Below are 9,097 nucleotides of genomic sequence, written 5' to 3' on the forward strand. Positions count from 1 at the left end.
ACAAACACACCCAGCGTTCGGCCAGACACTCCTCCGTTTCTCCAGCCACTCCCGCGTTTTTCCCAGAAACGGTAGCGTTTTTTCACACACTCCCATAAAACGGCCAGTTTCCGCCCAGAAACATCCACTTCCTGTCAATCTCACTCCGATCTCCAGAACGAAGAAAAAACCTCGTAAAGCCGTGAGTAAAATACCTAACTGCAGAGCAAATTTACTTGGCGCAGTCGCACTGCGGACATTGCGCATGCGCATTAGCGACTAATCGCTCCGTTGCAAGAAAAAAATAACAAGCGAACAACTCGGAATGACCCTCAATGTCCGTAGTTCCCCTCTGCCATTATCTGATTGACAGGTGGCGGCGTTGAGGGGGTGGGGAGGGGGCGGAGGTCGGGCTGCATTCGTGGAAACAGGGTCGTGTCGCCCCCGTTCTCTGGGAGGGAAGAGCCAAGGGTCTGCGGGTCACCACTGAGAATTATGAACCTTAAACAATATGTGGATTGTATGACACCCAATTCAGACTGCATGGATCGTTTCCGGGTGAGGGGAAGAGGGGAAGAGCTACAGCAAAGCGTTAATGATTTGCACGGACTTTTCCGATTCGCCCGCTGTAACTTGCACTTGTAGCCTAAAGTAAGTAAGAGAGACGTCCGGACGTCTCCTCTGATCTCTGTCTAATTGCTCCTTCAGCCAGCGTGCTGCTTCCATGGCACATTCAGGAGTCTGACATTTCTTCAATCTCTTAATTGTCCCAAAAAAAAAGAAAGGAAAAAATTATTTCCCAGAAGATCAGCGGCGTGCGGAGGGACCAGCTCAGTAATAATGAGCGTCACGTGGCAAAGAGGAGACGTCTTTATCCTCTCCAGACTGCGCGATGATTCCGTCTGTCGGAGTAGAAGAGTTATTCTCTCTCTGATCTCAGCAACCTGTCAGACCTCATCGTCTTGTAAGGGACCCCCAGTGTGGTCTAGGGGCGTGACTCTGAGATGTGAACAATCCACACGATCCATGTAACCATGGAAATCACAAATCCCTTATTCTGCGGGAACACTCGTACTATGGGGGTCATTCCGAGTTATTCGCTCGCTAGCAGTTTTTAGCAGCCGTGCAAACGCTATGCCGCCGCCCACTGGGAGTGTATTTGAGCTTAGCAGAAGTGCGAACGAAAGGATCGCAGAGCGGCGTCAAAGTTTTTTTTGTGCAGTTTTAGAGTAGCTCAAAACCTACTCAGCGCTTGCGATGACTTCAGACTGTTCAGTTCCTGTTTTGACGTCACAAACACGTTTTTCCTGGCACGCCTGCGTTTTTCCGAACTCTCCCTGAAAACGGTCAGTTGACACCCAGAAACGCCCACTTCCTGTCAATCACTCAGCGGCCAGCAGTGCGACTGAAATGCTTCGCTAGACCTTGTGTGAAACTACATCGGCCGTTGTGAAAGTACATTGCGCGTGTGCATTGCGCCGCATGCGTAGAAGTGCCATTTTTTTTTGCATCATCGCTGCGCAGTGAACATTTTCAGCTAGCGATCAACTCGGAATGACCCCTCATGTGGGGTGACGGTTTTCCCAGAATTAGTTGGACATAGGCGCTGATAGAGATGTACACAAATGCTGCCGCAGCTGTCTGGATTTGTACTGAGTCGCCCAGTGGCGGCGTCTCAGACACGCCACTATGCGTACAATGATGCAATCATCGGACGTGCATCGGTCAAACATCGACACGCCCTTGTAACTGTCGCAACACGCCTGCATTTAAGTCGCCTTCCCCGTCACCTCCCACAAATGCTCCCTGACTGTCAGTCACTTTGCAAATAAATCACACAGCACTTACACCCAGACGGCTACCTCCGAGACACAGAACCTGGATGCAAGAGATGTAGATTCCAGTGGGTGTTCCCACGAGGGTAACGGGGGGTGGTAAGACAGGTGCAGGCATGTTTGCAGTCAGCGGCTGTGTTTAATGATGCAATTGCAAGAACACAGGCTGCCATGCTCAGACGGAGATCCTGCGCCTCTGTGAGGTTGGTCCAATCTCTGATTGTGCGTCATAATACGCACAGCAATGGGTTAACGCCGCTGCAGGTGGCATCTCAGCAGGAAGACCATTGGCTGCGACATTAGCATAAAGACGCAGTTGCAGCTGCGTAAAAAGTTGCGGTCACGGCTGCAACTGCGTCCGCCTCCTGATCAAGATTAATGCTTTTTTTGCAATGCAATGTATTACGCATTCAATAAAAATACCTTGTAAAAACTATCAACCGGCTGCTGATTCTCCCGTGTGGTTGGGCTGGGGACAGATAGGCAATTAAAAATAAAATTTCTTCCTGTGGGATGCTTACCTGGGTTCTCGAAACTCCGGTCCAGTATGGTATTAAGGGGGTCATTCCGAGTTGTTCGTTCGTTATATTTTTCTCGCAACGGAGCGATTAGTCGCTAATGCGCATGCGCAATGTCCGCAGTGCGACTGCGCCAAGTAAATTTGCTATGCAGTTAGGTATTTTACTCACGGCATTACGAGGTTTTTTTCTTCGTTCTGGTGATCGTAATGTGATTGACAGGAAGTGGGTGTTTCTGGGCGGAAACTGGCCGTTTTATGGGTGTGTGCGAAAAAACGCTACCGTTTCTGGGAAAAACGCGGGAGTGGCTGGAGAAATGGAGGAGTGTCTGGCCGAACGCTGGGAGTGTTTGTGACGTCAAACTAGGAACGAAACTGACTGAACTGATCGCAGATGCCGAGTAAGTCTGGAGCTACTCAGAAACTGCTAAGAAGTGTCTATTCGCAATTCTGCTAATCTTTCGTTCGCAATTTTGATAAGCTAAGATTTACTCCCAGTAGGCGGCGGCTTAGCGTGTGCAAAGCTGCTAAAAGCAGCTTGCGAGCGAACAACTCGGAATGAGGGCCTAAATGCAGCCGGAGCATATGGACACTGTCCAACAACCACTGCTGGGTCCTGGTCTCTCCTCCAGTATTTCCCAGCAGGACATTCTGCCAGCTCATTTTCCCACCAGGATAATGGAGAAGAGATGGGCTACACTCCTTCCCTGTGCAGTACTCTGTCTGCACACCTCCTCAGATGGGGCACCATATACAGTATACTCGTAGGGGTATATTCAATTGAAGTCGAAAGCTGCCGTCTGTCGAAAAGATGGCAGTTTTCGACTTTTTTAGGTCAGAAGGGGTTCCGACCTATTCAATCTAACCCCAGATTATTCGACAAGTTGAGGAATTCGACTTGTCGAAAAGCACGTGGATCGGCGAAATAGCTGCCTAATCGCGTGCTTGTGTCGAAAACGGGGCCAAAACCGACAGGTTTTGGCCCCCGTTTCGACCATCTCAATTCGACTTTAAAAAAAGTCGAAGTGAGATGCGTGAGCAGAGACGGGGGACAGCCGCGGGCAGATGGGGGAGAGCAGTGCCAGAGGATGTACCACAGCCATCCGCTCACAGCACCGTCCACCCGGCTCCAGCAAGTGAGTCTTTGGGAGAGGCAGAGACGGGAGGGGTGGGTTGGGGGGAGAGGGGGGGAGAGCCGCGGGCAGACGGGGGAGAGCATTACTACAGCAGCGTCTATGCTCCCGCATCTCAATTCAACTTTTTTTTAACGTAGAATTGAGATTGCATTGAATAGCCCAGGTCGGATCCATTCCGACAAATGAATGTCGGAATGGATCCGACTTTAATTGAATATACCCCTTAGACACTATGGGGCATATTTACCAAAGCGCAAGTATTTAGAAGTGGAGATGTTGTCATAGCAACCAATCAGATTCTAGCTGTTCTCTTCTAGAAGGTGCTAGATAAATGATAAGTAGAATGATTGGTTGCTATGGGTAACATCTCCACTTCTAAAAAAAACTCACACTTTAGTAAATATACCCCTGTTTCAGAGCTTCATCGCGTGTACAAGTGTGAATGGTAGTTTGCCCTGAGCCCAGCGCCAGAGGAGGGCTAATGGCAGGACCAGAGGTGTGTGTGTGGTGCACATGACCTCCTCGGGTCCAAGGGGGGTCCACACTGCACACCCTGACTCCAGTTTTCCTGTTCTCCGGGGAGGCTTCATGCCCTATCCAAAGATGGCCACCAAGATCACTACTGTGTATGTGTGGGAGCAATCTTGAGACTGTATAGAGTGACACGGTGGGAGACAGAAGTCTCCTGCTTAGCGCCTATGAGAGACCTGGTTATTACCTGCAGAGAAATCTGTTCCAGAATCCCTGCACTGCTGCCCATTTGCAGCATACACTCACCGTCTGGTGCGCTGTATAAAACCCTTCTCCGCTCAAGCTCACCTCCATCTCCAGTGTGCATGCAACAGTGAGTACGGCGGTTCCTGCTATCTATCAATAAACCTCCACGTAATAATGGGCCTGATCTATAGGTGGACGCAAGCACCGAATGTTTTACTTATGAGCATGCATCTGAGACGCACTGTGAATGCGTCCCGTTGGTTACCTCCATGGAACGCAGATTGGAACTGCAAGGAGATCCATGCGGTTACCACAGGTGTTCCGGGGTGGTGACGGGGGTTGGTTTGCTCGAGTCGGCAGGCATGTCAGGGGCGTGGACACTGCGTCAAAAGATGCACTGGATGCAAAATACTGTCGGACATTGCAAGCAATCCGATGGTTCGCCTGATGTTGGCTCGATGGTGCGCCTTTGTGCGCACCACGGAGGAACAGTGCTACTCATTGGCTGCGGCGTTAGTATAATTTCGCATGTGACGGCTGCTACAAAAGTTGCAGCTGCTACAGCTTAGCGTCTACCTCTATCCCTTTGTCTTAGGGGTCATTCTGAGTTGATCGCTAGCTGCAATCATTCGCTGTGCAGCGATGAGGCAAAAAAATGGCAGTTCTGCGCAGGCGTATGCGGCGCAATGCGCACGCGCTACGTACTATTACAACGAACGATGTGGTTTCGCACAAGGTCTAGCCAAGCTTTTCAGTCGCACTGGTGGCCGCAGAGTGATTGACATGAAGTGGGCGTTTCTGGGTGTCTACTGACCGTTTTTAGGGAGTGTTCGGAAAAACGCAGGCGTGCCAGGAAAAACGCAGGCGTGGCTGGGTGAACGCAGGGCGTGTTTGTGACGTCAAAACAGGAACTGAACAGTCTGCAGTGATCGCAAGCGCTGAGTAGGTTTTGAGCTGCTCTGAAACTGCACAAAAAAACTTTGTAGCCGCTGTGCGATCCTTTTGTTTGCACTTCTGCTAAGCTAAAATACACTCCCAGTGGGCGGCGGCATAGCGTCTGCACGGCTGCTAAAAACTGCTAGCGAGCGATCAACTCTGAATGACCCCCTTAGACTTGTTATGTAAGTTTCCTTCCCTTTACCCCCTTCCTCCCCTCCTCTCCTCCTCATCACCATAATTACCTTCCCTTCTTTGCCCATATTCCCTTTATCCCACTCAGCGGCTGTTCCCCCTTCTTGAACTCATTTTGTTTGTACCCATCGTCACTTGTGTCTGATCTGAAAATACTGTATAAGATTTTTCTGTTGGTAACAGCATAATCTTTCAGTTACAAATTCTATCTTTATGCTTCTTTCATTGCGATAATTAACGTCTTTAATTAGTGCAACTTCCACTCATGCTAATTATTGCATTACCTTCCAGGAGCCTGTACCTTATTGCCGGCGGGCTTTAATTGCTAGAGATGTAAATTTGAGAATTAACGAGCAAGGTGCACTGACCACTTATCTGCGGCAGATGCTAATTGGACCGAACGCTGAGTGAGCAGCAAACGTAATTGAAATGGTAATTATCCGCCACATTCGGCAGCAGATTCTTGGCGACCGGACAGTGGTGTATTTGGAAGAGTGAGCGTTGGCAGCGGAGACGTGACTTGCAGAATTTATATGGAAAATAGAACTGTTACTGATTCATGCAAACAGTCCCACAAGCAAGAGCAATGCATTAACTAAGTGTGAGCCTATTTAAAGGTCCAAACAGGAAACAGTATGGCCGCCGGTGCTGCTGCATTGGTCATCTTAGCTGAGGCCAGTGGCGGCCTCCGGTGGTCAGGGTTAGAAGTAAAAATCGCACGTGAAGAGCCGCCCAGAAAGGAAAAAGATGCCCCTCGACGGTGGCGGATGACCCAGGGCTGCTCAGAATAATGCAGTCGCCATGTTTTAAGTCGCAGCTGACGTCAGATGCGCGCCCGAGAAAATGGGCAAGACACGCCTGCGTTTCCCCAACCACTCCCCACGAACGCCATGTGTACGAGCACGAATGCCCGCCATCTATTAAATCAACCTGCAAACGCATGCCGGCAAGATGCGATCGCAAAAGAATCGTGGGTTGCGCACGCGCAATGCGTTCACAGCGCAAGCGCAGTCGTCCGAGAACCGGCTGGTTTGCAGCTGAGGCTGAATAAGGCCAGTTCTTTAATCCATGAAATAAAATGAGCAATATATGTATCTGTAAGGAGTAGGAGGAAGCAATTACAGACGATGTAACATTTAACGGCTTCAAGAAATATTAAGTTGATTATGAAATTGGGCATGTAGTCATTATGCCCATGTTCAGAAATTCGACACCAGAATGTTGACGCGGCCGAAATGTAGACAGTGAAAATTTCGTTTTTCGCAATGCCGAGATAGACATAATGTTAATGGTACATGTCAGTGACGGGGTTAGGGGGTAATTCAGAGTTGATCGCAGCAGTAAATTTGTTAGCAGTTGGGCAAAACCATGTGCACTGCAGGGGGGGCAGATGTAACATGTGCAGAGAGAGTTAGATTTGGGTGGGGTGTGTTCAAACTGAAAATCTAAATTGCAGTGTAAAAATAAAGCAGCCAGTATTTACCCTGCACAGAAACAATATAACCCACCCAAATCTAACTCTCTCTGCACATGTTACATCTGCCCCACCTGCAGTGCACATGGTTTTGCCCAACTGCTAACAAATTTGCTGCTGTGATCAACTCTGAATTACCCCCTAGGTTGACATGCCGACTGTCGGGTTGCACAATGATTATGTTGACACGTCACCTGTCGTCATGATGTCCACGTTGATATTCTGAATGTCGGCACCCAGAAATTGCATGCTCTAGATTTTATGAATCGGAATGACCTCAAATACCTCTTACGACGTTAGAGAAAAGTCCTTCTCATCCCTAGTGCATTGGTTATAATTGGCTGCATAGTATCACGTGTAAGTAGCAGACAGGGCGTGAGACGCACACAAGTTGGTCCGTGGTCGCATCTGCGCCATAAATAGACGCCGGGGAATGCGCATGCAATGTATCCGGCCTGATCACACGGACCGAGGTAACAAGTGCGATTGGACCGCTTATTCTGTGAATCGGCCGTTTCTGGGCGGTGACCATTCGATTGCACAGAACTGTTCCGTCTAGTGGGAGTGACATGGCTGGTAAGCCAACTTGCGGACGGAGATGGAGCACCAATTTCAGGCCTTTTGCACCCAGCATGGGGCGAGTGTATGTCCAGCAGAGGTGCCGCTACCATTAGCCAGCTATAGACAGCTGCGTAGGCCGCCGGTACCTGGGGACAGAGCTGCTGCAGCGGCACGACACTACAATAAGGATGTCGCTGAAAGAGGCATACCTATTGCACTTTGATGCTTGCGGTGGCCGTGGATGTTGTAAACCAACACCCAACCCTTGTACTTTACCCCCATTCGCACTGGCCATTCTCCTGAGTCTGTGCTAGACAGCGTTGGTGGTTCAGGAAGCCAGGAGACAGTCCCTCCCTGCCAGGGAATGGAGTCTCAGCTCCGCCGACGGAAAATAGCAAAACTGCAACTGCTATCACTTGAATGCATGGTTTGCCGCCCAGCACAGGGCAAAGATGGTGGTCAGCGATGCGATTGCAATTCAATTGCGATCACATGCCTAAATAAGTGAAGCCTCCCTGCCTCCTCAGTCTGTCCGCGCAGGAAGACGGCCCCCCGACAGTTTCCTGTTTGCAGTGGCTGCATGTGATGTCATGTGGCCGCCCCGAACCAGACTCTGTTTTCCGACACCATGCCCCTGCACTCGCCATCCCTGCAACGCTGCATTTCTGCATTAGTTAGATGCGATCGCATCTCATTGCATGTGCAGTACAGCTGTTGCGCGAGAGTACTGGGCAGAAACTTGTCAGTATGCGATCCCATCTCTGATGTGAACCATACTGAATAAGGCCCACATAGTTACGGCTATTAAATAGGGGCTACTGGGGGTCATTTCGAGTTGATCAGTAGCTGAAAATGTTCGCTGCGCAGCGATGATGCAAAAAAAGGCACTTCTGCGCATGCGTATGCGGCACAATGCACACGCGCAACGTACTTTCACAACGGCCGAAGTAGTTTCACACAAGGTCTAGCAAAGCTTTTTAGTCGCACTGCTGGCCGCAGAGTGATTGACATGAAGTGGGCATTTCTGGGTGGCAACTGACCGTTTTCAGGGAGTGTTCGAAAAAACGCAGGCATGCCAGGAAAAACGCAGGCGTGACTGGGAGAACGCAGGGCATGTTCGTGACGTCAAAACAGGAACTGAACAGTCTGAAGTCATCGCAAGTGCTGAATAGGTCTGAAGCTACTCTGAAGCTGCACAATTTTTTTTTGCCGCCGCTCTGCGATCCTTTCGTTCGCACTTCTGCAAAGCTAAAATACACTCCCAGTGGGAGGCGGCATAGCGTTTGCACGGCTACTAAAAACAGCTAGCGAGCGATCAACTCGGAATGACCACCATTGTCACTACAGAGAAGTTTATCTAACTTGCTGCAGTTTATTTCCTTATAATATGCTTTATGCCCAGGCCAAGTAACTATATTATTCATTATAATAAGAATTTACTTACCGATAATTCTATTTCTCATAGTCCGTAGTGGATGCTGGGGACTCCGTAAGGACCATGGGGAATAGCGGCTCCGCAGGAGACTGGGCACATCTAAAGAAAGCTTTAGGACTATCTGGTGTGCACTGGCTCCTCCCCCTATGACCCTCCTCCAAGCCTCAGTTAGGATACTGTGCCCGGACGAGCGTACACAATAAGGAAGGATTTTGAATCCCGGGTAAGACTCATACCAGCCACACCAATCACACCGTATAACCTGTGATCTGAACCCAGTTAACAGCATGATAACAGAGGAGCCTCTGAAAG

The sequence above is a fragment of the Pseudophryne corroboree genome, chromosome 10, assembly GCF_028390025.1.
Source record: "Pseudophryne corroboree isolate aPseCor3 chromosome 10, aPseCor3.hap2, whole genome shotgun sequence".
In the NCBI taxonomy this organism is placed as follows: Eukaryota; Metazoa; Chordata; class Amphibia; order Anura; family Myobatrachidae; genus Pseudophryne; species Pseudophryne corroboree.